The following is a 22,441-nucleotide window of genomic DNA, read 5'->3' as shown; positions in this document are numbered from 1 at the left end:
TGCTCGCTGGAAAGAATGTACTCAACATATCTTATTCTTTCCCCTTTGTGTAACTAAGAAATAAGCAAACTGATTTAATTTTAACTTTCAATGGGATTGAAAGTTAAAATTTCAAGCTTAATAGCTTAGTCCAAAATTAAAAATGTGTTATTGGTCTGTGAATTAAACCAGTGAGATAAATGAAACTGCCTTTATAAATGACTGTTCTAGTATTCTCACTTGTGATCCTGTATCTCATGATATGCATCTGCAGCCAGATAAACACAACAGCATGTGTTGTATACATTCAAAACGACAGTTCAACTGAAGAGGAGACTTCTATAGGTCTGTGGTGCCAGACTTCCACATAGATAAAATAGTGAACTGCTTACATAGGACAGCACCCTAAGAGAAGGTGTAGGAGTAGAAGGTAGTCACTGACATTGTAGTCCATGGGGAGGAGATACCCGATAAGCCTGGTCCGTAGGTTGGCCCCACTAAGAGTGGAACATTGCCATAGCAACATCAGGGTGAAGCTAAAGAAGTAATACTGAGTCTGGATCTCTCTGACCATTAGCAGCTCCCAGCTGTTCCACGCAGAGCCCACACACAAGATGGGAAGGTCAATATCCCCTGGGAACAATACCAGGTCAATCTCAGGACATACATGATTTGAGGTCTTCTAAAAAACTGCTAGCTAGTGTCTCCCTCTGAAACAAAGGTAATATATACTTACTGCCAATTTTAAAAGATTTGAGTTCCCTAAACTCGGGATTCCTCTCCTGTAACCAATCCACTATATGTGCAGATATTACCTAACCCTCTTTATATTGCCCTGAGGGAACTGGGGCTTAAGAAACTGGTGCAAGGAAATGTTGGTATTCTGACCACCACCATTGCTGTGAGTAATAAAATCCTTTGTCTCTGACCCAGGAATTTTGTGTCTTTTAACAGTATATATGAAACTATAGCACCTTGCAAGGAGGGTAAAATCTCAGACACACAATTCTTGATAATTCCTAAGGGAAGTCTCTTGAAGTGCCTGTAGTTGGGATCCATTTCACCCTCCTAGGCAATTATAATAATAATAACAATAATAATAATAATAATAAAAGAAGCTACTACATTTTAAACATTTATTATATGACAGATTGGTGGCTGTGTTTTTGGCAGTGGTGGTTGTTGCATGGATATTCTCAGTTGGTAAGGTGAATTACCTGATTAATTTCACTAGTGAACAAGACAAGATAGAATCTTATAAACAATAGAAGAGAGGTCAAATTAACTGTTTTGGGGAGTTTTGATAAAATAACAATCACCTATAGTTGAATAATTACTGTCAGGTCCTACACTGATCATATTATATATTATATATTTTTATATAAGATCTTGTTTGATCTTCACAGAAACCTCATGAGGTAGGTACTATCATTGTTGCCATTTTAAGCTTGTGGAAACTGAGACTTGGTTAAATGGCTAACCAAGGTCATACAGATTCTAAGTGACAAAGATCTGACAAATGCCAACTTTATCAAGGTTGATGTAACTTACTTATTATTAGCCATTAATAATAAGTAAGATGTTCAAATAATAGACTACTCTCATTTTGACTAGCTCGTGTTTACTGCTACATTTAAATTTTGCATCCAAGGCAAATCCCTCACTTCCCTTGTTGTAGTCTCATTCTTACATATAATTACCATTTAATAAATACTTGTTTCCTGAATAGATAAATGTATGAATAGCCTTGATACATTGGTTGCATTGGCTGGCTCGATAAATAATTGCTACTGAATGAATGGATGAATGAATATTTACTGAGTGTCAGGCATTGAGATAGAAACTTTTTGTACTTTGTCTAGTCTCTTAGCCACACTCCTAAGCAACCCACTATACAGGTACATTTTTAAAAAGAAGGGGACCTGATCAAGGTTAACATGAGTGATAAGTTGATATCATGTATAATCTGATATGATGTGAATAAAAAAGGGCACATCACTTCTGTAGTATTCTTCCACCAAATCCATAACTGCAATTCAATCATGGAAATCATCAGCTAAATTTCAAATTGGCCATTTTACAAATTACCCTGCTCAGTCACTACTCTTCAAAAGTGTCTGTCATAGCTCCTCCGCGGGCTAGCGCTTGGGTGGCAGCAGGATCCGCTTGCTCCGGTGCCTCCCGCGCCGGGCCCCGCGCAGCGCCCCAGCCCCAGCACCAGCATGGGCGACGCCCGGGCGGTGGGCTGGGTGGCGACGGGCCTGGTCCTCGGGGCCGGCGCCTGCTACTGCATTTACAAGCTGACGCGGGGCCAGCGGCAAGGCGGCCGTGGGCTTCGGCTGCGCCCCTCGCGCTCCACAGAAGACTTAACCAATGGCTCATATGATGATGTCCTAAACATTGACCAGCTCCAGAAACTCCTCTACCTGCTTGAGTCAATTGATGATGCTGTAATTACTGAAAGACCTTTGGTCACTCTGGGTAACAATGCAGCCTTTTCAGCTAACCAAGTCATTATTCGTGAATTGTGTGGTATTCCAATCATTGGAAGCAAAATCAATAATCCCAACCACAGTATTAAAGAGAAAGCTCTAAATGCATTGAATAACCTGAGTGTGAATGTTGACAATCAAGTCAAGATAAAGGCTTACATCAGTCAAGTCTGCAAGGATGTCCGCTCTGGGCCCCTAGACTCTGCTGTACAGCTGGCTGGGCTGAGATTGTTGACCAACATGACAGTTACCAATGACCACCAGCACATGCTTAGCAAGTACATCACAGACCTGTTCCACGTGCTGCTTACAGGGAATGGAAGTACCAAGGTTCAAGTTTTGAAAGGGCTTATGAATTTGTCTGAAAATCCAGCCATGGCAGATGGACCACTTGGTGCCCAAGTGGACTCCTCATTCCTTTCCCTTTATGACAGCCACGTAGCAAAGGAAATTCTTCTTCGAGTTCTTACACTCTCTCAGAATATAAATAACTGCCTCGAAAAAGAAGGCTGTTTAGCTATTCAGCCTTCTTTCCCTAAAGGTTTCCTGTTTTTCCTGTTATATGGAGAAGAATGTGCCCAGAAAATGAGAGCTTTAGCTGAACACCATGATGCAGATGTGAAGGAAAAGGTAACAGTCCTACCCAAGTTCTGATTGGTCCCGGTTTTCATCTTCCCTCTTACTAAGGGAGCTGAAATTTGTCCAGCTGCTGAATCTAAACAGTGAATATCACATTTCATCATTAACACAGCTAGACCCTGCCATGGTCTTCCGGTTTATTTTGAACCACTTTATTGATATCAAATGAATAGAAGAGCTTGTTCTGACACCATTTCTTTTCATTTTGCCATTTGCTGAGTTTACTTCAATTACTTCCTCGACGTGACAGGACAGTTGCCTTCTTTATGTGTAAGCTAACCCTGCACCCGTCTGAGACAACATTTGTGTGTGACTGGCTAGTTGGTTCAGGGCTGCTGCAGGAATGACCTTGCCCTTGTGCTAGTGAAGAGTTCCTGAGTCTTCGAGGCCACCGGCCAGGCCAGCCATACCGCTCCCAGAGGTCTAATCCCTGTCCTCCCGACTCCCACCGGGTGTGCCAGCCTGTGAAGATGCAGTGTGTGGCGGGCTGGGATCAATCAGAATGTCCATCCGTAAGCAACTGGTTAAATCCATTTATCTCATCTTAAAAGAAACAAGGAAATCTGAACATGCTCATGTGGAAAGGCATCCAGAAAATGTGGATGTGTTTTTTAAATGAAAACTATGCTTCTATCGAGAGAATAGTTTCTAGAACCATACCCAGATTCCTGGGAGTGGGACTGAGGAAAGGAGTTTTCTATGTATACCTTCTAGCATTTGAATTTTTTAACCATCAGCATAAATTTTATAATTTTTTAAATAAAAAGGAAAAAACAAGGTTATAAAAAAGTGTCTGTCATAAAAAAACAAGAAAAGACAAAAAAAGCCACAGATTGTAGGAAACTAAGGAGACATGATGAATAAATAAAATATGAAATCTTAGAATGCATCCTGAATGGAAAAATGACATTGACAGGAAGACTGGTGAAATCCAAATAAAGTCTACAGCTTGGTTAATAGTAATGTACCAATGTTAATTTTTTAGTTTTGATAAATTCACCATGGTTATATAAGGTGTTAACATGAGGGGAAGCTAGGTGAAAGGTATACAAGAACTTTCTCTACTATTTTTACTATTTTTTTATAAATGTAAAATTATTTCAAAATAAAAAGCTAAAATAAGGAAGGGAACAGGCAAAAAAAGGACCACTTTACTAGCAGTTAGAGATTCAGTTGAGAAGCATAAAGATCTCTAAGATGAAAGAGTGTTTAAATCAACACACACACACACACACACACACATCATAAGTCTGTCTAGAGTTATGAAGTTTCTGTTCTACAAACTTCTGAAATAAACTTTTAGAGGCTGTTAGGCCTGCTAGACTCTCTTTTTCCAGTTCTATAATTATCATCATTATGCTTCTTCCTGTAGTGTTTTAGTCAAAGACAAAATCAAATGAAAAAACAGACAACAAAGTGGAGTCCCAACAACATCCCCCTCCCAACCCACTCCTGATGATTATCAAGCTGCTTCACATTCTTTTAGACTTTGAATGTGCATACTGGCTTTCTGAGTTCTAAGAGGCATTAGATCTTCCTGAAATCCTAAAGGCAGTTGTTAAGAAAAAGAAGTATATTATAGACTCTCCCAATGAAGTGTGTTTTGCTTCATTTAAGACACTTTGGAAATTAAAGTTGTTGTAAGAGGTAATGCTCTGAAGAAAAATAAAAGGTTGGCCTATAGATGATATTCCACAGTAGCTGCATGGCCATCTGGTTTGGTTTTGAATCATCCTTATTGATTCGCAGGAAAATGAAATACTGAAATCACCATGTAGCTTTAAATTCCAAATCCATGTCAGCTTTACCAAGTGCTGCCCCATCTGTAGAAGGGAACGGCATGCAGGCAGCCTGGCTCCAGCCTGACTCAAGCTGTAGCATATTTGCCTGTGTCTGTTATTGACAGTTCCATTACCAGCTTGTTTTGTTAAGTCAGATTGCACCCTTTAATGTAGCCCATGTTTTTCATGGCACAGGTCTTTTGAACAGGAAATTATTACATAAGTAACAGCCAAGACAACATTAATTATTCTTGTCTCAGGAACTTATTAACTAGTGACCAAACCTTCAATAAACCATTCCCAAAGCCTCAGCTTGCCTGCAGCTTTATGGGTGACTGAAATATTTTCCCACTGGCTTCCTCTTGACCTCTGATCTCCTTAGCATGAATACCAAGTATAAGCTCTTAATTTCCAAAGTAATGGATTTTCAGTCCCCTCCATTTTTAAAAGGGCAGAGAGCAGCCCAACTTTTAGAACGGAGAGGCATTGCTGTGCCTACTTAAAGGAAAGCAGTTTGAATTGCCACATGAAACAGAAACCTTTAAATTTCATTTATGCAAGACAGCAAGCAGCTTTGTGGATTTTAATAAGGGCCTTTTTTCCACTAATTTTAATAAACTTTTGACAAATTACTCTTACTGCTTCTGTCCTACTTCAGAGCCCCTTATTAATTTTTTTCCACTTTTCACACTAAGATTTATTTTAAAAAAAAGTCATCAGGACCACCTTCCCATCTCAATTCAATTCCTGGACGTCCCAGTCTAAAGCTTGCATAACCAGCAAATAAGCATCAAGCAACCCAGATGTGTAAGACACTGAGCTCAGTGCTAGGGATACCAAAACTTTAAAGTAGAAGTGAGGTATACTTAAGGATTAAGAAAGAAAAAGAACTATGACTTAGCTCATAGTGCTTCATTATGGATCCTAAAACAGGCCTAACTTATAGGCTGAGGCATCATTTCTCATTCTAACAGAGTACAGGTTAAAAGCCCTCAGAGAAGACAATGCCACATAGAAATACTTGAAGTCCAGACTTTAACTTACTATGAAGTTAATTCAAAAATAATTTAGAAGAGCCTGAAGAGGTAGTAGCAAAGAACTTGGGCTTTATAGTGAGACAGACCTGAATATTTTTATCCTGGCATGGACACTCCCCAGCTGTGTAATCATAGACAAGTCAGTTAGCCTTTCTGAGTTTTTTCCTCAATAGGGATATTCACTGTTACCTATCTCATGATGTTTGTTGTAAAGAAAAATGAAATAATCAATGTAAAGTACGTGGCATGCTGTTGGGCATCTACTACTGCTCACTAGTTTATTTTTATTACTAACATTTTAATTATTATTAACATTAGAATCATCATTTTCATTATTTAACCAGGCTCAAAAATAGATTCTAGCTATTGTAGCACAAATTAAATAAAATAAACAACATCCATGTTTGTTGTAATTTTCAGTTGAGACTAGGCCATAGAAAAGAATAATTAACAAAAAAAGGAATGTGACAAACAATTGTAGCATTACACTTTACTGTCAACTGATCTGAATTCACATCCTGACTTGACCACTTATTAACCAGCAGTATGACCTTGAGCAAATTATTTAACTTTGCTGAGTCTCAGTTTTCTCACTTATACAGTGAGAGTAATAATATTCCTTCACACAGTTTGTAAGATAATACTATATATGTAAGCCATTTGGCATAAAGCCCAGTATAGAGTAGGCATGCAGTAAATGTTATTTCCCTACAATTCCCTATACTATATCACCAGCACTGTCAAATCTTTTCCACTCTCCTTTTCCCTTCACACCTCCAGATATTGTAGTGATACTAGAAATTTCAGCATTCAAGGTTTCAACTTTATAATTCAATTGAGAAATTTATATAGACTATATATACATATTCTTATATAGACTATATATACATATATGTCCTTCATTCCAGGGGGTTTACCATTTTCAGAAGGTTCAAATTGATAAATTATATTTCAGGAAGACCATATAAATCTAGCTCAATCATCAAGAATGCAAGAGGTAGAAGGTAAGTTTTTAAAAAGTTATATATATAATTCTCCCAGGAAAATTTGGGTTGTGATCTTACCTGGCCTCATTAGCTAAAGAGAATTAGGACCAGCCAGTGCTTGAAGATCACAGTAAACATAATGAAAAATTCATTGAGTTAGAAGGCAGCAACTTTCTAATTCCATTTGAGAATGTGAACTAAGGTAACATCCCAGCATGGTTCTATGGATGGTATTATAGGCTAGAGCTCACCTACAAGTTTTACAACCATTTGACTCAATGAAGATAACACTGGAAGATGTAAAATAACAAACACAAATGCCAATATTCTAGTAGGAGGTAGTTATTACCCCCATTTCTGCTTCTCTATTTTTCCTTTTCTTAGTTCCTCATAACTAAGTTCAGTAGCGACTCAAATTGCAAATCCAAACTGTTGCCAGCTTCTGAGCCAATTCAAATTGAAGAGAGTATCAGCAGATTCAGTCTCACCATTCAGTTTAGTTTGGTTTTAGATCTGTCTCCCTGAGATTTAGTAGCTCAGTAAAGATCACCAAGGCTTCTGCATTTTCTCCTAAGTCCTTTTGCTACCAACCAACAATAAAAATCAGTAGTAGATAGAAGTTATATGCATGAATTCTTAAACTAGACTGCAAGAGTTCAACTGCTAGGGGCACCTGGGTGGCTCAGTTGGTTAAGCGACTGCTTTCAGCTCAAGTCATGATCCCAGGGTCCTGGAATCAATCCCGCTTTGGGCTTCCCCACTCAGCAGGGAGCCTGCCTCATCCTCTCCCTCTGCCTCTGCCTCTCCCCTGTTGGTGCTCTCTCTCACACACTCTCTTTCTCTCTCTCTCAAATAAAATAAAATCTTTAAAAAAAAAAGAGTGCAAATGTTAGTTCTGTCAATTACTGGCTGTGTGGCTTTGGGCAAATTATTTCACTTGTAGTTTTCAGTTTCATCATCTATAAAGTGGGGATAATGATAGTATCTAACTCATTAACTTCTTGAGAGAATTAAAGGTGAGAAAGCTTATAAAGTTCTTAGTGTTTGGCACATAATGAGCACTTCAAGTTCATGTTCATGTTTTTAAAAAGCCCAGACCCATTTCACCAAGAAAATGTTTTCCCTTCTCTTTTTTGATATGCAGTTCTTCTTTAAATCTTTCCCTTCAAACCCCACACTCATGTTGCTCTCATTCACTAAGCTTCTGTCTAAACTACTATCTCAGTCACCAATCTGAATCTCTACTATGTTACTCAATCTAGTCCTATTTCAGGTTTGGGCATACCTGGACAGAAATATGAAATGATAAAAAAAAGAAATATGAAATGATGGCCACTGAGCTACCTAACATCTGACACTTCCATAGCTATCCTCGACCATATTAACTACATCCCCCAATACCCACAGGTTTTCCAAATTGTGACTAAGAATGTCTACTTCTGGAACCCACTGTCCAATCCATCTAGCTGAACCTCAGGAACCCACTACCTCTTCCTCCCTTAGCTGCTCCTCGTTGACAGGGACAGACAAGTTGCCAAATTGGGGATACAAAGCAGTGTCTAGATAAAAAAGAAACCCTGCCCTACTTATGGTAGCCTTCCTTTAAAAAAATATTTATTTTAGAGAGAAAGCACACACACCTGAGTGGGGGAAGGGGCAGAGGGAGAAATCTTCAAGCAGATTCCTCACTGAGTGTGGTCCCCCTTGTGGGCTCATGACCCATGAGACCTGAGCTAAAACCAAGAGTCAGAGGCTCAACTGACTGAGCCATCTAGGCACCCCATTATGGTAGTCTTTCTAAAACCAAACAGGAAAAAAATCTTATTTGAGTATGGCTCCTGGATGATTAAACAACGCCAAAAACAAATGGCAATCTTATTCTACACAGACTACAAAAGTAGAAAGTACCACTCAAAGATTAAACAAATATTATTCAGCCATCAGAAAGGATGAATACCCACCATTTGCATCCACATGGATGGAACCGGTGGGGACTATGCTAAGTGAAGTAAGTCAAGTAGAGAAAGACAGTTATCATATGGTTTCACTCACATGTGAAACATAAGCAATAGCACAGAGGACCATAGGGGAAGGGAGGGAAATCTGAAGGGGGAGAAATCAGAGAGGGAGACAAACCATGAGAGACTATGGACCCCGGGAAACAAACTGAGGGTTTCAGAAGGGAGGGAGCAGGGAGGATGGGGTAACAGGGTGATGGGTATTAAGGAGGGCACATGTTGTGATGAGCACTGGGTATTATATGCAACTAATCAATCATTGAACACTACATCAATGACTAATGATATACTATACAGTGGCTAACTGAACATAATAAAAAAAATAAATATGAAAAATAAATAAAATGTTCTTATTTGATGAAGAGAAATTAAGAATAAGAAACAAAAGGCTTTAACTACTGAGTATTCAGTATGAATAGGCCTATTGCAATACATAGAAATGTCTCATGTACATTGTGCATTTTTATTTGTAGAGCCTTTTCTTTCCCAGGATCTCAAAGCACTTTGCAAATATTAATTATCCATCAGTATCTATTTATGGTATGACCATTATAATTGCTTTCTAGATGATGAAACAAAAACAGAGAAAGGCTAAGAAATTTGCCCAAAGCCACATGGGGCAAACTCTGAAAAAGAACCATTTGTTGTTCCTATGTTTGTAATAATGAGCAAATTAAAAGTGCAATAATTTTCTTTGTAATTCAGAAAAAAATCACTCTGTTAACAGTTGTCCCTAACCATAAGAAAAAAAGTCTTTTTAACTTCCCTTAATGTGGATACTTTTTTTTCAGATAGTACCTAATTATGGTAAATTGCTTCATTCTCTAATTGTTACTGCAAGGAACCAAACATTGTTATGTTGACTACTCAAGAGTGGATTGTTAATGGCTTTAATCATCAGATAATCTGGTAATATAATCAATATAACTGGGAGATACCTTGTGGAAACAATGGACAAAACAAGTATGAAACATAGACTTGTCCGTGTTCAATGCTATTGTTTCATGCTTAGTATGAGAGGGAAAAATTCTCATTTCACAAAGAAGCAGAAGGAGATGTTAATGTTGTTTTATATGCTTAACAAACAGAACCCCAAATGCCTTGCTATGTAATGTTGGACTATCATCACACCAACTTTGAACATCCTCTCTGCAGGATATGAAACATCAACATTTTCCCAGCAGATATTTTACCAGAGGAGATCTTTTTACCTGCATCTGCTCCTAACCTGAATACCTTAAAACGGGACAGTTTTTCCACATCTCACCAGCTCATGAGCTAAAAGGATAAGAGCAAAAGCGAGTTTTAGTTGTTTTTGCCATTTTTGGTGCTTCTATGGAGAATGAAAAAATTAATTCACATTAATAAAGCTAATAGTGGGAGATAGTGGAATTTGGGAAAATAATAACTAGAACAAAGATCATCAAACTTTTATTTTCTTAAAAAATTATATACAAATGTAAGCTTTTCAGTAGCTCATGCTGGGAATTAATTCTACTATAATTAATTGAATCAAAGATAAATATCTACTTGATATATTAAAAACAAGGGCACCTGGGTGGCTCAGTCAGTTCAGCATCTGACTCTTGATTTTGGCTCAAGTCATGATCTCGGGGTGGTGATATTGATCCCCACATCGGGCTCCATGCTGGGTGTGGAGCCTGCTTAAGAGCATAAGATTCTCTCTCTCTCTAACCCCTCCCTGTTTGCACTCTTACTCTCTCTCCCTAAAAAGAAAAAGCAATAGCACACATGTGCTCATGCACACACGCATGCGCGCACGTGCGCACACACACACACACACACACACATTTATACACAAAAAGCAGGCAATGTACCTTCTCAAAGAATATAGATTTTTTTATGTTATTTCTAGTATCTGCCAATTAACTAAAAACCAGGTAAATCTTTTATAATTAAAAAAATAGCAAATCAAGTATCTGTTCCAATTTGAGCTTGTGCTAGGTAAATCATATTACATTTAAGTCATGTTTAAATTTTTAACTTTTTTGCTTTTTTTAGCTTTGAAAAACATAAAACATATGGAACCACAAAATACCTCAAAGAGCCAAAGCAATTTGAAAAGAAAAACAAAACTGGAGGTATCACAATTCCAGACTACAAATTATATTACAAAGTGGTAGTAAATAAAACAGTATGGTACTAGCATAAGAATAAACATATAGATCAATGGAACAGAATAACAGAATAGAAAACCCAGAAATAAACCCCCAATTATATGACCAACTAAACCTGACAAAAGAGGAATGAGTATACAATGGGAAAAACACTGTCTCTTTAATAAAATGTGTTGGAAAAACTGGACAGCAACATGCAAAGGAATGAAACCGGACCACTTTCTTTCACCATACACTAAAATAAATTCAAAATGGATGAAAGAGCTAAATGTGAGACCTAAAACCATAAAAATTCTTAAAAGGAACAGGGGCAGTAATTTCTCTGACATCAGCTATAGCAACATTTTTCTAGATATGTCTCCTGAGGCAAGGGAAACAAAAGCAAAAATGAACTATTTGGACTACATCAAAATAAAAATTTCTGCACATGAAGGAAAAAATCAACAGAACAAAAAGGCAAACTTTAGAATGGGAGAAGATATTTGCAAATGACATATCTGAAAGAGAGTTAGTATCCAAAATATATAAAGAACACACCCAAAAAACACCCAAATAGTCCAATTTAAAAATGGGCAAAAGAGATGAACAGACATTTTTCCAAAGAAGACATCCAGATCGTCAACAGATACATGCAAAGATACTCAACATCACTAATCATCAGGGAAATGCAAGTCAAAACTACAGTGAGATTATCACCTCACACCTGTCAAAATGGCTAAAATCAAAAACATAAGAAATAGCAAGAAATTTTCCACATTGGCAAGGATGTGGAAAAAAAGGAACTCTTGCACTATTGGTGGGAATGAAATCTGATGCAGCTACTATGCAAAACAGTATGGGGTTTCCTCAAAAAATTAAAAATAGAACTACCCTACCATCCAGTAATTGAACTACTGGGTATTTACCCAGGGAATACAAAAACACTGATTCAAAGAGATACATGTACCCTGATGCTTATTGCAGCATTACTTACAATAGCCAAACTATGGAAGCAGCCCAAGCGTCCAATGATAGATCAATGGATAAAGAAGATGTGGTATACACATACAATGGAATATTATTCATCCATTAAAAAGAATGAAATTTTGCTATTTGCAAAGACATGGATGGAGCTAAAGAGTTTAATGCTAAGTGAAATAAGTCAGTCAGAGAAAGAAAAATATATGATTTCACTCATGTGGAATTCAAGAAACAAAACAAATGAGCAAAGTTAAAAAGAGAGAGAGAGAAACCAAGAAACAGACTCTTAACTATAGGGAACAAATTGATGGTTACCAGATGGTAGGTGGGCTGGGGGATGGGTGAAATAGGTGATGGGGATTAAAGAGTACAATCATCATGATGAAAAAAAATTAAGGTTGTCAGGAGCATTTGACAGACATTTTCTCAAAAATGAATGAAGTAAAACAATTACTTCAAGGAAAACAAGTGACAGTATTTGCTGCCAATGATAAAACTCAAGCTTTCAGGGGAAATTTAGAACTTTATAAAAGTTGATGTAGTTCCTTGAGCCTGAGAGCTTTCCAACATTTAAAGGCCATTCTGATAAAATTGGTAGTAGTATTAATATGATTTTTTTATTGTATAATAAAATCTTTCAATATTTGGAAAATCTGAATAACTAAATAAACCAACATTTTCCAAATTAAAAAACATAAATCATACCTAGAAATACCTTTTTCCTATAATCTGTATTTAAAATAATGTAACATCTGGGCGCCTGGGTGGCTCAGTTGGTTAAGCGACTGCCTTCAGCTCAGGTCATGATCCTGGAGTCCCAGGATCAAGTCCCATGTCGGGCTCCCTGCTCAGCAGGGAGTCTGCTTCTCCCTCTGACCCTCTTCCCTCTCGTGTTCTCTATTTCTCATTCTCTCTCTCTCAAATAAATAAATAAAGTCTTTAAAAAAAAATAAAATAATGTAACATCTCATGTGGTGTATTCTATATTATTTAATAACATGAAAATGTTGGTTCTGAAATAATCAATAGCTCTTAATCAATTAATCCTCTCAAACTACTTTGAGTATATTAGGGTGGCTGTCAAGCTTTTCTCTATTTTATTGTCAAGAAAACTAAGTCCAACAGAATCTGACTTGCAAAGCAAGAAAATTCTACTCTTTGGTAATGTAATTATTCAAATTATAAGCACTTACTTTATTCTTAAATTATAACATATTTAATCTCATTCAGTTATAACTATATCAAGAAGTTATTCTAAGGTATTAGTTCATAAATTATGTAATCATAAAATTAATTGGTTAAATAGATTACTATTAGATACACACTGTTCAAACTATAGAAGGTAAAAATGTCTTCCTCCTAACCCTTTCTCTCCTTTTTTTAAATGTATAAAATTCCAACTTACTATTCTATTTGTAGAGTTATATAACCATAATCACAATCTTCTGTTTGTTTCTTGCTTTTGGGGGGTTTTGTTCATTTGTTTGTTTCAAGTTTTTACATATAGTGTAATATTAGTTTTGGGAGTAAAATTTAGTGATTCATCACTTATATATAACACCCAGTGCTCATTACAACTGCCCTCCTTAATACCCATCACCCATTAAACCTATCCCCCTGCCCACCTCCCCTCCAGAAAGCCACAGTTTCTCCTCTATAGTGAAGAGTCTGTTTTATGGTTTGCCTCTCTTTATTTTTTTTCCCCTATGTTCATCTGTTTTGTGTCTTAAATTCCACATATGAGTGAAGTAATATGGTATCTGTCTTTCTCTAACTGACTTATTTCACTTAGTATAATATGCTCTAGCTCAATTCATGTCATTTTGAATGGCAAGATTTCATTCTTTTCATATATACATATATATATATATGGAATACTACTCAGCCATAAAAAGAATTAAATCTTTATGAAACCACCCTTGCAGTCTAGGAATAAATCCCAAAGCTTGACAGCCACCCTAATATATTCAAAGTAGTTTGAGAGGATTAATTGATTAAGAACTATTGATTATTTCAGAACTGAGTGTATATATATACATACATACACACACACATACATACACACATACATACATACATACACACCACATTGTCTTTATCCATTCATCAATGGACATTTGGGCTCTTTCATTAATTTGGCTATTGTTGATAATGCTGCTATAAACATCAGGGTGCACGTATCTCTTCAAATCAGTATTTTTATATCCTTTGGGTAAATACCCAGTAGCGCAATTTCTGGATCATAGGTTAGTTCTATTTTTAACATTTTCAGAACCTCCATACTGTTTTCCAGAGTGGATGCATCTGTTTCCATTCCCACCAGCAGAGAAAGAGGGTTCCACTTATACCACATCCTCACCAAAAACTGTTTGTTTCTTGTGTAATTAATTTTAGCCATTCTTACAAGTGTGAGGTGATATGTCATTGTAGTTGTGATTTGTATTTCCCTGATGATGAGTGACGTTGAGCATTTTTTCATATCTCTGTTAACCAGCTGGATGTCTTTTTTGGAAAAATATCTATTCATGTCTTCTGCCCATTTCTTAACTGGATTATTTTGGGGGGGATGTTGAGTTTCACAGGTTGTTTATAGACTTTTGATACTAACCTTTTATCAGATATGTCATTTGCAAATATCCTCTTCCATCCCAAAGTTTGTCTTTTAGTTTTGTTGACTGCTTCCTTTGCTGTGCAGAAGCTTTTTTATCTTGATGAAGTCCCAATAGTTCATTTTTGCTTTGTTTTCCCTTGCCTCCAGAGATGTGTCTAGTAAAAAGTTGCTACAGCTGAAGACAAAGAGGTTACTGCCTGTGTTCTACTTTAGGACTTTCATGTATTCCTGTCCTGCATTTAGGTATTTCATCCATCTTGAATTGACTTTTGTGTATGGTATAAGAAAATGGTCCAGTTTCATTATTTTGCATGTTGCTGTCCAGTTTTCCCAACACCATTTGTTGACGAGACTGTCTTTTTTCCACTGGATATTCTTTTCTGCTTTGTCAAATGTTAGTTGACCATATAGTTGTGGATACACTTCTGGGTTTCCTATTCTGTCCCACTAATCTATGTGTCTGCTTTTGTGCCAATACTGTGCTATCTTGATCACTACAGCTTTGTAATATAACTTGAAGTCTGGAATTGTGATGCCTGTAGCTTTGCTTTTCTGTTTCAAGATTGCTTTGAATATTCCAGGTCTTTTGTGGTTCCACACAAATTTTAGGATTGTTTGTTCTAGTTCTGTGAAAAATACTGGTGGTATTTTGATAGGGATTACACTAAATGTGTAGATTGTTTTGGGTAATAGAGACATTTGAACAATATTTGTTCTTCCATTCCATGAGCATGGGATGTCTTTCCATTTCTTTATGTCATCTTCCATTTCTTTCATAAGTGTTCTATAGTCCTCAGCGTACAGATCTTTTACCTGTTTGGTTAGGTTTATTTCCAGGTAACATGACTTTTTAGTGCAACTGTAAATGGGATCAATTCCTTGATTTCTATTTCTGCTGCTTCATTATTGGTGTATAGAAATGCAACAGATTCCTGTACACTGATTTTGTATCCTGCGACATTACTGAATTCATATATCAGTTATAGCACTTTCTTGGTGGAGTCCTTTGGGTTTTTGACTCCTTCCTTGCCAATTTTTTTTTCATTTTTGTCAGATTGCTAAGGCTAGGACATCCAATACTATGTTAAATAACAATAGTGAGAGTGGATATCCATGTCTTGTTCCTGACCCTAGAGGAAAAGTTCTCAGGTTTTCCCCCTTGAGGATATTAGCTGTAAGTATTTCATATATGGCCTTTGTGATGTTGAGTTATGCTCCCTCTATCCCTACTTTGTTAAGGGTTTTTATCAAGAATGGATGCTGTACTTTGTCAAATGATTTTTCTGCATCTATTGACAAGATCATATGGTTCTTATCCTCTCTTTTATTAATGTGGTGTCACATTGATTGATTTGCTAATATTGAACCACCCTTGCAGTCTAGGAATAAATCCCACTTGATCATGGTGAATGATTCTTTTAATGTACTATTGAATTCAATTTGCTAGTATCTTGTGGAGAATTTTTGCATTCATGCTCAACAGGGATACTGGCCTATAATTGTCTTTTTTTAGTCAGGTCTTTGTCTGGTTTTGGAATCAAGGTAATTCAGGACTATGTAGAGTGAGTTTTGAAGTTTTCTTTCCATTTCTATTTTTTGGAACAGTTTGTGAAGAGCAGGTATGAACTCTTCTTTAAGTGTTTTCTTAAGTGTTTTGTAGCATTCATCTGTGAAGCCATCTGGTCCTGGACTTTTGTTTGTTGGGAGAGTTTTGATTATTGATTCAATTTCTTTGCTGGTTATCAACCTGTTCAAGTTTTCTATTTTTCCTATTTCAGTTTTGGTAGTTTATATGTTTGTAGGAATTTATCTATTTCTTCCAGATTGTCCATTTTCTTGGCATATAATTGTTCATAATATTCTCTTATAATTGTTTGTATTTCTGTGGTGTTGGTTGTGATCTCTCCTCTCTCACTCATGATTTTTAATTATTTGTGTTATCCCTCTTTTCTTTTTTATAAGTCTGAATAGGGGTTTATCAATTTTATTAATTCTTTCAAGGAACCAGCTCCTGGTTTCATTGATCTGTTCTATTGTATTTTTTGTTATTGTTTCTATAACATTTAATTCTGCTCTAATCTTTATTATTTCCCTTCTGCTGGCTTTAGGCTTCATTTGTTGTTCTTTTTCTAGCTCCTTTAGATGTAACACTAGGTTACACATTTGAGATTTTTCTTGCTTCTTGAAGTAGGCCTGTATTGCTATATACTTCTCTCTTATGACTGCTTTTGCTACATCCCAAAGGCTGTGGACCATCATTTCCATCATACTTTCATTACCATTTGTTTCCATGTTTTTTTTTAAATTTCTTCTTTAATTTCCTGGTTAATCCATTCATTCTTTAGTAGGATGTTCTTTAACCTCCATGTATATGTGGCATTTCCAATTTTTTTTCTCTTGTGGTAGACTTCAAGTTTCATAGCATTGTGGTTAGAAAAGATGCAGTATGATCTCAACCTTTTTGTACTTGTTGAGGCCTGATATGTGACCTAGTGTATGATCTGTTCTGGAGAATACCCCATGTGTACTGGAAAAGGATGTATATTCTGCTGCTTTAGAATGAAATAATCCGAATATATCTGTTAAGGCCATCTGGTCCAGTGTATCATTTAAAGCAATGGTTTCCTTGTTGATTTTTCTGCTGAGATTATCTGTCCATTGATGTAAATGGGGTGTTAAATTCCCTACTATTATTGTATTATTATCAATGAGTTTCTTTATGTTTGTTATTATGTTTTAGAGTCAGGTGCTCCCAAGTTGGAAGCATAAATATTTACAATTGTTAGATCTTCTTGTTGGATAGACCTATTTATTATGATATAGTGCCCTTTTTCATCTCTTGTTACAGTGTTTGGTTTAAAATCTAGTTTGTCCATTATAAATATTACTACTCTGGCTTTATTTTGATATCCATTAACATAGTAGATGGTTTTCCACACCCCCCACTTTCAATCTGCAGGTGTCTTTAGGTCTAAAATAACTCTCTTGCAGGCAGCATATAGATGCTACCCCTTCTATCCTATCTCCAGTTCACAGCCCCTAATGCGAATTACAATTGCCATTTTATTTTGTTTTGTCTTTCTTTTAAGATTTTCTTATACATTCACAGGCCAATAGAAATCCATATGATTTTTCCTTACCAATTTTCCACCCTAATGGTAGGTTATTGTTTTGCTCTTTGACTTTTTACTTAGTAATGTGTATTGGAAATGTTTTCATATTAGTACCAAAAAGCTTCTTGATCTTAAAAAAAAAAAAAATTACAAGATAATGTCAGCAAGACAGCAGAATAGGAGATTCCAAGACTTATTCCCCCACAGGAAAGCAATTTAACAACCAGCCATGGATTAAAATACCTTCATGAGGACTCCAGAGTACAAATGAGAGTTTATACCAATGCAGTGAATCATAGAAAAGAAAAATATATATATTGAAAAGGGTAAAAGAATAGTTTCATTTGACCCAAGTTACCCCCCATCTCAAGCTGGCATAGCACAACACCAAGAGAGATCCCATCATCCTCCAAGTTCTCCCACGGTGGAAAGAGAGAGCAAAGCCAGTATCTGACTTCCCCAACTTTTCAGGGTACTACACGAGAGGCCTACCTCTGTCACACCCCACAAAGAACACTGAAGAAATTGGCATGGAGAGCTCACCTGGGGCTAGCTAAGAACAAAGAAATGGGGCAGGGACCCTTGACAACCAATACACAGATTTCAACAGTCAGCCCACAGTCCCCAACAGTGGGACCATTGGACCACACATCCTGGCAGCCTACACACCCAGAATCTCTGGCTGAGTTTCCTGGTGAAAAGCTTTTTTCCCAAAGCCAGTCTGTAAAGTCTGGAACAGGTGACTTATTTTTCAAGTGCACAAACAGCAACAACAGGCTACAGGGATCGCAGAAAAATCAGGGAAACATGATAAAACTCCTGTAACCAACTCTAAAGGAATGAAGATATATAAACTGTCTGAAAAAGAATTCAAAATATTCATCTTAAAGGAGCTCAGTGAGCTACAAGGGAACACAGACAACTAAATGAAATCAAGAAAAGAATACATGAACAAACTGAGAAGCTCAACAAAGGGATAAAAACTATTTAAAAAGAACCAAACACACATCCTGGAGCTAAAAAAAATAATAATAACTGAAATAAAAATTGAATAGAGAACTTCTACATCAGAGTTGATCAAGCAAAGAAATAATTAGTAAACTTGAAGTTCAGTCATTTGAAACTATCTAGTCAGAAGAAACCCCCCCAAAAAAAAGAAAGAACGAAAGAAAAGAAAACAAGTAAAGAAAGCCTATAAGATTTATAGGACACCATCAAGAAAACCAATCACACAAGAAGGTGGTCTCAGAAGAAGGGGAAGGAAGTCTGTTTAAAGAAATAATGGGTGGGGCACCTGGGAGATTCAGTCAGCTAAGCGTCTGTCTCAGGTCATGATCCTCGGGTCGTGGGATCAAGCCCCTCATTGGGCTCCTGCTCTGTGGGGAGCCTGCTTCTACCTCTGCCTGCTGCTCCCCCTGCTTGTGTGCTCTCTCTCTCTCTCTCTCTCTCTCTCTCTCTCTCTCTCTATCTCAAATAAATAGAATCAGAAAAAAAAAGAAATAATGGTTGATCACACTAGGAGTGGTTTTCAAGGATGCAGCCTTAAAGGAGCAATGTGTTGTTGTACCCACCAGGGTGGTATACCTGATAAAACCCTTAGGACTCTTTATAAACCACTAAGGTTTTGGCGGACCACTTCAGAGATCTACTCATCTTGCTGCTGTGCAAGACAAGCCTCCTAAGTCTCGAGTTTGCTGGAATTTGGACTAAAAGGCTATCATGTGCTTTCCTGGTTCTTAGGCCTTAAGACTCAGACTGGAACTACGCCATCTGCTATCCTGAGTCTCCAGATTTTAACTGCAGATCTTGGTGAGGCAAAAGAAAAATAAATTAAATTTCCCTACAACTTACAGCCCATTGACAAGTCCTTGAGACAGGCAGAGTGACCTTCCTCAAGGAGCTTAGTTAGCTTCCTTGATGTTAATACTTTTGCTAGAGACAAAAGGAAACCTTATCTTGACATTAGCCCAACCTCCAGGATTCTGTAAAAATACCTTTGGAAATGTCCTTTATCTTATCCCCCCACCAAGATAAATGTTAGCAATCATCTTCCAAGCATATGGCCCACTGATATACATCTGAAAGTCTCATGACTAAGGTTTTACTAGACAGTAGTAAATGACCTTTTCCTAATAACAGCTAGCTCCTCAAGGTTCTGGAAACTTTGCTTCCAAATTCCTTAGAGACTTTTGGTATCCCTAACCCCCTCCCAACTTGAAAGTATATAATCAGCCACTCCTCACAATCCCACTGCAACTCTTTCTATCCATGGGTGCTGTCCCCATCTTTAATAAAACCACCCTTTTTTGCACCAAAGATGCCTCAAGAATTCTTTCTTGACAATTCACTCCCAAATCCCAACATTTTTACATCAGTGGAACTTGTCAGCCTCTATAATCATAGGTTTCTCAAAACCACATGTAGAAATTGCAGAGCCATAAATGCAACACACCCTAGGTCCAACAGTTGGTCCTAGGAAGGAAACAGCCTTGAAGTGTCACCAGAGGTCCCTCTGAGTTTACATGGGCAAGAAACACGTTTTTGTTCAGCTTTCTAGAGGAAAGGAAGATGACAGTAGAATAGTAGCACCCTAAGTTAGTTTCATCCCATAAATACAAGTAGGTAACTATTAAATCATCCTAAATACCCCCAGAAATTGACCAGAAGACTGAGAGAACAAATACCACAACTAAAGGGGGAGAAGAGGACATATCAAAGAGGAGTAGGAAGTATGGAGGTGCGGTTTAGGGGACACATGGATTGTGGGTGCTGCAAAGAAGAGAGAGCCATGGACACAAAGAAGGCCAAAAGAGAAAGGAGCACACAAGAGAATGCACAAGGAGAGTGTTTCCCCAAAGCCATTGGCTTGGAAAATGAGAGGCCTGAATTACGTGAGTTCTTGCAACTAGCAGGGCTTAAAGCCTAGAGTTTTAAAGGTCAGCAAGCTTTGCTGGGATAGAGCCCAGAGGGCAGGGCACTGCTTCTGGAGAGAGGGAAAGCAAACAACCTGGAAGGCTAATACCATGGAAATGGTGATCTCGGGAACACTTGGGACACACAAGTGGAGATTTTTTTGCTCTTCTTGAAGTGTGTCCTTGAAAGGCAGCATTCACAAAGATGCCTCTCCAGGAACAAAGGAGCTGGCTGGTGCCATTTCCCTCTGTCATCCATCAGCATGAACACAGAGCTACTAGCTGGAGACAAAACAACCCTGTCACTGGCTGCCTAACTTGCTTACACCAAGCCACACACCCATGGGCTCTGATGGGACTGCCTTTCTCAGTCACACTTGCCTCAGTCCCAGTGCAGTGGGCCCCTCCCCTAGGTGACCAACACAAACCACTCACCACATCACATTTCCCAACCAGAGAGTTCTACAGGGCCTCAGTTCTAGTAGAGTTGGTGTCGGATCTAATTTCAGAAGAAGACCAGAGCACACCTAGTTAAAACTCACCACAATCAGTCCAGGGACCAAACACTGCCCACAGCAGGCAAAGAGAGCCTCTGCAGATGAGTGGCCTAAATGACAGAGCAGCCAAAACACAACAGTAGAGTACACACAGCACACACCAGAGACATTCTCTGAAGCAAGAGTCCTTAGACAATATTTGGTCTCTTCTTCATAAGGCCATTATTTTCAAGAGCAGGAGACATAACTGATTTTCTAACACAGAGAAGAAGGCAGAGGCTTAGACATAATGCAGAGATGAAGGAATTTATCCCAAATGATAGAAGAAGAAAAGGCCACGTCCAGATATCTAAGCAAAATAGATATAAGTAATGTGCCTGATGGAGAAATTAAAGCAACAACTATAAGGATACTCACTGGGATTGAGAAAATAATAGAAGACATCAGTGAGACCCTTACCACAAAGATAAAAGAGTTTAAAAAAGAATCAATCAGAGATGAAGAGTGCAATAAATGAGATTGGAAACAGGCATGATGCAATGAACAGCAGGATGGAAAAAAGAGAGGAAAGAATGAGTGATATAGAAAACAAAATAATGGAAAATAATGAAGCTGAGCAAAAGAGAGAGAGAAGAATTATGCAACATGAGAATAGACTTAAGAAACTCAGTGACTCCACCAAATGTAATCACATTAGTATCATAGGAGTCCCAGAAAATAAGAGAAAGGAAAAAGGACAGAAAATTTATTTCAAGAAATAATAGCAGAAAACTTCCCTAATCTGGGGATGGAAACAGACCCAAGAGGCACAGAGAGCTCACATCAAAATCAACAAAAGCAGGCCAACACCAAGACATATTGTAGTTAAATTTGCAAAATACAGTGACAAAGAAAAATCTTAAAAGCAGCTAGAAAAAAGAAGTCCTTAACTTTCAAGGGAAGGCCCATAAGGCTTGCTAGAGAATTCTCAACAGAAACGTGGCAAACCAGAAGGTAGTCTCATGATATATTCAAAGTGCTAAATGGGGAAATTCTGCAGCCAAGAATACTCTATCCAGGTAAGGCTATCATTCAGGATAGAAGGAGAGATAAAGAATTTCCCAGACAAACAAAACTAAAGGAGTTCATGACCACTAAAACAGCCCTGCAAGAAATAGTAAAGGGGACTCTTTGAGTGCAAAAGAGAGACTAAAAGTGACAAAGACAAGAAAAGATCAGAGAAAATCCCCAGAAACAACAAGTAACAAAATGGCAACAAATACATATCTTTCAATAATT

The 22,441-nt window shown here is 37.5% G+C and overlaps 1 pseudogene; it reads left to right on the top strand.

Moving 5' to 3' along the window:
• The first annotated feature begins 2,201 nt into the window (after window positions 1-2,201).
• Window positions 2,202-3,125, top strand: LOC114207552 (armadillo repeat-containing protein 10 pseudogene; annotated as a pseudogene).
• The last annotated feature ends 19,316 nt before the right edge of the window (window positions 3,126-22,441 follow it).

This window comes from Eumetopias jubatus, unplaced genomic scaffold (genome assembly GCF_037043125.1).
Source record: "Eumetopias jubatus isolate StellerSeaLion01/CBP00866 unplaced genomic scaffold, mEumJub1_p1.0 scaffold_11, whole genome shotgun sequence".
Classification (NCBI taxonomy): Eukaryota; Metazoa; Chordata; class Mammalia; order Carnivora; family Otariidae; genus Eumetopias; species Eumetopias jubatus.
Note: the sequence above shows the minus strand (reverse complement) of the source record. Positions and strands in the feature narration are given on the sequence as shown.